Genomic DNA, 7308 nt, shown 5'->3' on the forward strand with positions numbered 1-7308 from the left:
GTACATTATTTGTTTGAATTTGTTTGACCTAAATCAGAATTTGTTGGACATCAGGTACCCCCGAAAATTCAATTTTCCCGCGGGGGGCCGAGGAAACGTTTCCCCAGCCCCCCCTCATAAGTATATGATGAACTTTCCAGGATTTTCGTTTTGCCAATATTTAGTACGTTATTTTTTTGAATTTATTTGACCCGAATCAGAATTTTTTTATTAAAGTTTTTTTTATCAAATATAGATTTTAAATTATGAATTTCTTATATTAAGATTCTATTCAAATTTTTTTTTATTAAATAGAGATTATTTATCAAAATTGATTTTTTTTTATCAAATAAAGATCAAATGAATATTTGATAAAAAAAAATCTTTTTAATAAAAAAAATTATCGAAATGGAATAAAAAACTTTAAAATAAGGAATTTATTTGGTAAAAAATATATATTTGATAAAAAACTTAAAATTTTTTTTTTAAAAATATAAATTGAATAAAAATCTTACAAAAAATTCTGTTTGATAAAAAAATCTGTTATACAATTTTTTAAGTTTGAGAAAATCAATATATTTTAAATAAAAAATACATATTATAATAAAAAAATGCATATATTATGTAATAAAAAGAATCTAAATGGAATAAAAAATCTTAATGTTAGGAATTATATCCTTATAAAGTTATAACCTATCCATGTAACCTATTAGTAGTATAAAAATACTAATAAACACAATTTTATTAAATATACTAGGTAACTATAACTAAAAATACCATAACATAGGAGTGTGTAACGGATATATTTTTTCCAGTTATTCCATTTAGATTTTTTTTTTATTCAAGAGATTTTTTATCAAATATTCATTTGATCTTTATTTGATAAAAAAAATCAACTTTGATAAATAATCTATATTTAATAAAAAAAATTTGAATAGAATCTTAATATAAGAAATTTATTTGGTAAAAAATCCATAATTTAAAATCTATATTTGATAAAAAAAACTTTGATAAAAATGTTTAATAAAAAAATCAAATTCATTTTATAAAAATATTTAATTTAATGACGATTATTAACAAATGTTTTAAATTTGTTAAAAATTCAGGTTTAATAAAAATAATATGTATTGAATAATAAAAAAAATGTATCATGCTGACAAACTAATTACGTACTAAGTACTAGCTGTAAATCCAATTCTGAGTGATTCCTGTCCTGAAAGGTCAAATTGAATTGAATTTGAATTTATTTAACATACAATTTAAACCAATTATAAGCCCCACAGGGAAATTAAATTTTCGGGGGTACCCGATGTTAAAAAAAATTCTGATTCAGGTCAAACAAATTTAAAAAAATAATGTACTAAATATTGGCAAAAGAAAAATCCTGGAAAGTCCATCATTTACTTATGAGGGGGGCTGGGAAATGTTACCTCGGCCCGACACGGGCAAATTGAATTTTCCGGGGTACCTGATGTCAAACGAATTCTGATTCTGGTCAAACAAATTCAAACAAATAACGTACTAAATATTGGCAAAAGAAAATTCACGAAAATTGATATGTGGGGGGCTGGGGAAACGTACGTAATAATATACAGGGTTGATGGCGTGTGCGTGAACGTGCGTGTGTGTGTGTATATTGTTATGGCCAAAACGGTTAGCAACATGGCGATGTTCTATTATACAAGAGTCGATTATCGAGTGCGAACGTGCATTATACACAATATATATATATAGGTACCTAACATATATACATATATGCGCGTCGCATTGCACCCGCGAGAGCTAAAGGCAAAGCAGTCGTATGTGTAAACTATCAAATAAAACGGACCTACGTGACGTCTTACCGAAAACGGCCTCCACCACCGCCGCCGCCGTCGTTTTGCGAGGTCTGTGGGGTTTTTACTTTACGCGCCGTATACGCGCGGGAAATTTACGACCATCCGGGAGACGCGCGGGCGGCCTCGTTGGCGGTTTGCTCGTATGTGGTATAAAAGACGGCGGAGAAAAGAATGAAAAAAAGTAGTTTCGAAAGCCCGCCCGCGGTCTAAGTACAATATAATCGAATTCGGCTTTTCGGCGGCGATATCGTCGCGCGCGTGGATATATTTGCGCGGGGGACGGCTAGGAAAATATAATAAATATTTTTTCCGTGTCACGAAACCACTCCTCGTCGGTGTAGGTACCGCAGTACACGTGTATTTGTATAAATGTGAGAGTGGGTGTGTGTGTATGTGTGGGTGGGTGGGCGCACGCACGTTATATTTGCCCAAGAGACGATGACACGCGGTGGTGGCAATGTAGAAAAATAATAATTTTTCATGCGCAAAGTTTAGCTGTCCGACGACAAGTACAAAAAGTGAACACCCCCGAGACCCAACGTGACAGATTTCAAAACGTTTTCACCGTTAAGTTTTCTGATCATTTCCGAAACGACCAAAAAGTTGTGTTATTATTCAATTTCGGTTTGACTGCGCACACCAGTCCGCTGCACACTATTCTCGCACCATCCCTCAATATTTTATACGAGTGTGTGACAGTATATTTTGACGTATCTCCTGCACGCACAGGTCGTCTTTTTAAAATCCTCTTAAACACAAAATTACATATCATGACGATCGAAATAACTGCCTTCAGCCTTTGGTGGCATGGTGCCATCGTTTACATGTTGTGGAATCGTACAAAATAATGTTAAATACACTAAAATACACCAAACGATGAGGGTCCATTAAGCCCCAAATCTAAACGTATGTTACTCACTGCAGGATAAAAAATAAAATCATCTACAAGAAAATTGTATTTAATAACTACGAAAGTCGTAAGCTCTGGTGATACAATGGTCAATATGATTATTAATGAAGAAAAAAATTTGAGTCCTTCCGAACCACAAAAATCTTCTAAATATTTTGAATAAAACTGATAATATTTTTAAAATATCAAATAAAATAACATTATAGGTATAACTACCTATTATCGTTGTTTTGTACATTGCACTGTAGGTTTTTCTGGAACTTACGTTAAATATATTGCCGTTACCTACTGTAAATAAAAGCGTAATTCTCCTGGGTATTTTTGTACTTTTGTTGTGATTATATTTCATTAATCATAAAGTATTTTATCAATAAACTATTATTTATGCATTGGATATACGTTCTTAAAGTACATTCCCTAGGTACTGAAACACACATCAGTTGTGATATTTGGCCTTATTAATTTTGTTTTGTTTTCGCCCGTGGGAATATCGCGTTGTTCTCGTATTTTCACAACAAAAAAATATCTTTTTTTTAAATACAAAACATTTTAGTAGACAGTTAAATAAAAATAATTTATGTTCTTAATATAACTTTATGGTTCTTTTGATATCATTTATTGTCAGACTATCGGTTTACTTTTTTGCATTATTTTATATTTTATTATAACATTTTTCTCGCTACCGACTGAGTTAATTTTTTTATTTTATACTATTCTTATTAAGTATATTAAACTAAGTAAATTAGTTACTTTTTTTTTATGTGAATTTTGGAATTTCGGAACTTTACTTAAAAGGAAGTTAATTTAAATTATTAACTCATAGTGTATGATACATAGGTGCCTATCAACATTTATTCGGAATTGATTTATTTTTAAATATACCAATATACATAAAATCATTTGTTGTAATTGTCGAGAAGATTTTGACAGTAACTTACTAATACTTACATAACATTATAGATTCAATAAAGAGTTTGTAAAAATTAATATCTTATTGTAGCAACAAACTATTTACTCACTACATTTTCGTAAAAAATACGGAGTACCAGTAAAATGTTTTTGATAGAATACTGAATAAAAAATGATTTGTTGAACCGATTACTAATAGATATTTTGTTAATTCAACCACATTATGTCTTCGAACATACTCAGAGAGCTTACGGTCTGTGATATTATTGTTGCAGTGTTTCTTTTGCAGTATCTCAATACGACCTATCTTAGCCCAAACAGCAATTTGTAATGATAATATTATAATAGTATTATAATAACGTTATACTAATATTATTCGTTATTACAATGTTATAATAATATTATTAATCAAAAAATTGTTGTCTGGGAGTGTCTCGATATCATTCTGCCGAGACAAGACGGAGCCGCTTTACAATTTGGTGCTCAAGCTCGGTGTCATTATATTGTTATAGTAATACTACATCTGAATATCAATCCAAAGATAGTGCAAACATTTTCAGAATAATAGTTCAAAAAATTAAAAAATATTAATTAAATAATTATTTAATTGTAAATTTAATTCGGGAATCTGTACACACGAATCGAGGATGGGGGGTGAAACTTCATGTAAGTACATGATCACCTTATTGCGGCGACATTGTCACACTGATACATTTTCAACTCGAGGTTTTTTCGTGTCAAGTGATGCGCAGAAGTGCAGAACGATATTATCATTGCTGACATTTATCTTAATTCGAGAGCGATGAAGACGACCCGTCTCCTCAAAATGTATCAATAAATGTACTTATTTATTGTGTGATCTATGGATTGACTGCAACATAAATATCTCTGGTTTTCACAGTGAAATCGACTGCTTTAACTGCTTTGATTTCATTCAAAACTATAGTATTGGATTCAGTGATGATATAATGTGCTAAGGTTAATAAAATTAACCTAATGATATGAACTAGTTTAATTGGTTGTTGACATAACTTTAAGTTCATGATAATTTTTCAGTTTATTTAAAAATAATTCATCTTATTAAAATTAGTAGATTAACTTTTTTAAAGTGAATTAAATTATATTTTTTCATATTATTTGTAAACAATTAACTTCTAACTTTACGGTTTTTTGTTAATTATTTTAATTAACTGGCCCACCTATGATTAAGTAACCTAATAAATTAGTATGATATATGAATTGATATAGTAAGTATGATATATCAATTAGCTTTTTCAAAAAGAAATAAAATCGACGTAAATTCATGAACGTTTTTGCGTCGTTGCAGTGTGTACGGAAAACGAGAAAACAGGTGTGGTTTAAAATAACTTTACTTTCATTATTTTTTTCATTAAACACACAGATAATATAGGTCCCTAAGTTGCAAAGTAACCGTGATTTATTATAATATGGAAAATAGTTTACTTATTAGGTATTATATAGACATTATAACAAACACAAACAAAAAAGTTGTTCAATGGAATATTATTAATCTGGTATGATTTCAATATATTAAAAATTTGTAACTTAATAAATTTGAAAAGAAGGTTACAGAATTATTGTTTTATTATATTCAGTGATCAGCTGTATACAGAATATTGTAAACAAAAATAATACACAGCATTCAGGTAAAAACAATTATAAAAATCTATTAATATAAATATTTTATTTTAAAAATTTAATCATATCATGATTCATGAACTATTGACATTTAAAATATGAGCAGATAACGTTTTTTTAATTGCCATTGTCATAAAAATTCTGCTCATATAAGGCACTTATAAAAAACCAAAACATTTGTTTTGAACATAACTATTTGTATGTTAGTTAATATGAACATGTTTGATCAAATGAGTTGTAAAATAAAGTATAAATAACATAATTTATTCACATTGCTTTGAGTTTATAATATCGATGGCTATTAGCAACCAGATATAGTCAATTTTCAAAAATATAAAATTTAGTTTCGTTATTTTAGAACTTAAAAAATTGCTGATTATACTACCTAGTTAAAACACGTTTACACAAATTTAAAATACGAATAGGCATATTATGTAAGCAAAGTATGTGTAATAATTTTCGATGGCTCTAAAAAGTAGGTTTTAGAAAAATGTATTTTGTAATATAATGCAAAGAATAATATTGCGATACCTGATTATACAAATATCAAACACTATTATCCGCCTATTCATTATAATTATTAATATAAGTATATTTTCTTACCAATCCTATGAATAGTTATTGTTAAAACTATTTTTTAAATTATAATATTTAATTATGTATTATACAATATATGTAGACAAAATAACCATGAACCGTGTATATTTATCTCTAATCTATAATATTTTAATGGTAATTCTTATTAAAATAGAACTTTTTTAAACCCATCAATATCCGTGTAAATACGGTCTTGATAAGCTCGAAATAAATTATTGTTTAGCATATCTATTACCATTTTTTTTTTTTTTTAGGTAAAGACCTTAACAACTTATGGTTATTAACCTATAATTGTAATAAATGTGAACAGGAATAAAGTATTTATAATTTATGGTTTAAATGTATATAATAGAACATTTTGTATATTACTTCGGTGTTTTCTTCCCTGACGGCAAGTTGGAGTGGTGGTGGGTTTTTGAAAATTGTGCTTCGTCGTAATTTGGGCATCTTGTCACAATGTGGTCGATCGTGAGGTTCTCCTTGCATGTGTTGCATACTGGAGCAGGTTCTTTGGTGATGAGGAAGGAGTGGGTGCGGTGTGTGTGCCTATTTTTTATCGGGATATAATAACTTTGTCTCTTATTTTAAGGATATGGGGAAAAGTTCCATTTGTTGATGAAAGGCTTAGTATTACTTAATTTATTTGATATAGAAACGTTACTCTAGTTTTTCTGCCATGTATCCAGAATTTTGAGGTTAATTGTTTCAAGTGACTCTGTGGATGTGATTAGGTTTAGTGTTAAAGCATTGTTAGGAAGTGTAGCACAATGTACGAGTTTGTCTGCTGTTTCATTGCCAGGAATACCGACGTGGTAAGGGCACCTACCAAATTTATTGTTTTATTGGTAGTTGATGTCAGCTCCTAGATATGCTGCCCTAGTTCATTCTTAGAGTAGGGATTTGAGATTGATTTTAAGGCACTCAAGGGAGACACTTATGATACCAAAAAAATCTGAATTCAAGGAGGAGGAGATTTTCAGTACTTCGAAGATAGCATAGGTTTCCGCTGTTACATGTTGGTGCTAGAAGGAAGTGACAATGTATGATTTGCATGTTCTATCATTGCCACAACACCCACTCCATTGGAATTGTTGTATGCGTCAGTGTATATAGGTGTACTACTGGAGTATTGTTGGGACATTATTTCTAAGAAGAGATTTCGAATGACAGCGTGCTGTATTCAATTAATTCCGAGTGCAGCCCAGTGTTGGGGTTCTGGAGGTTCCAATAAGTTCTTAGTTGGGGAGGGGGAGAATGGTTGAAGTATTTTATTCCTATTGGCCAGTGGTAACTGCTATTATACGATGTCAGTACTTACCACTTGAATAGTGATGCAAGATCAGAATTTGTGATGGAAAGGTTTGAGCAGATAAGTTTCCGTTGGCAATGTTGTGTCTGGTAGGTAGGACTTGAAAC

The 7308-nt window shown here is 30.1% G+C and overlaps 1 pseudogene; it reads right to left on the reverse strand.

Annotated features, from left to right (window-relative positions):
- Positions 1–6213: 6213 nt before the first annotated feature.
- LOC132934207 (uncharacterized) lies at positions 6214–7066 on the reverse strand (annotated as a pseudogene).
- Positions 7067–7308: the final 242 nt, after the last annotated feature.

Source organism: Metopolophium dirhodum, chromosome 1 (genome assembly GCF_019925205.1).
Source record: "Metopolophium dirhodum isolate CAU chromosome 1, ASM1992520v1, whole genome shotgun sequence".
Taxonomy (NCBI): domain Eukaryota; kingdom Metazoa; phylum Arthropoda; class Insecta; order Hemiptera; family Aphididae; genus Metopolophium; species Metopolophium dirhodum.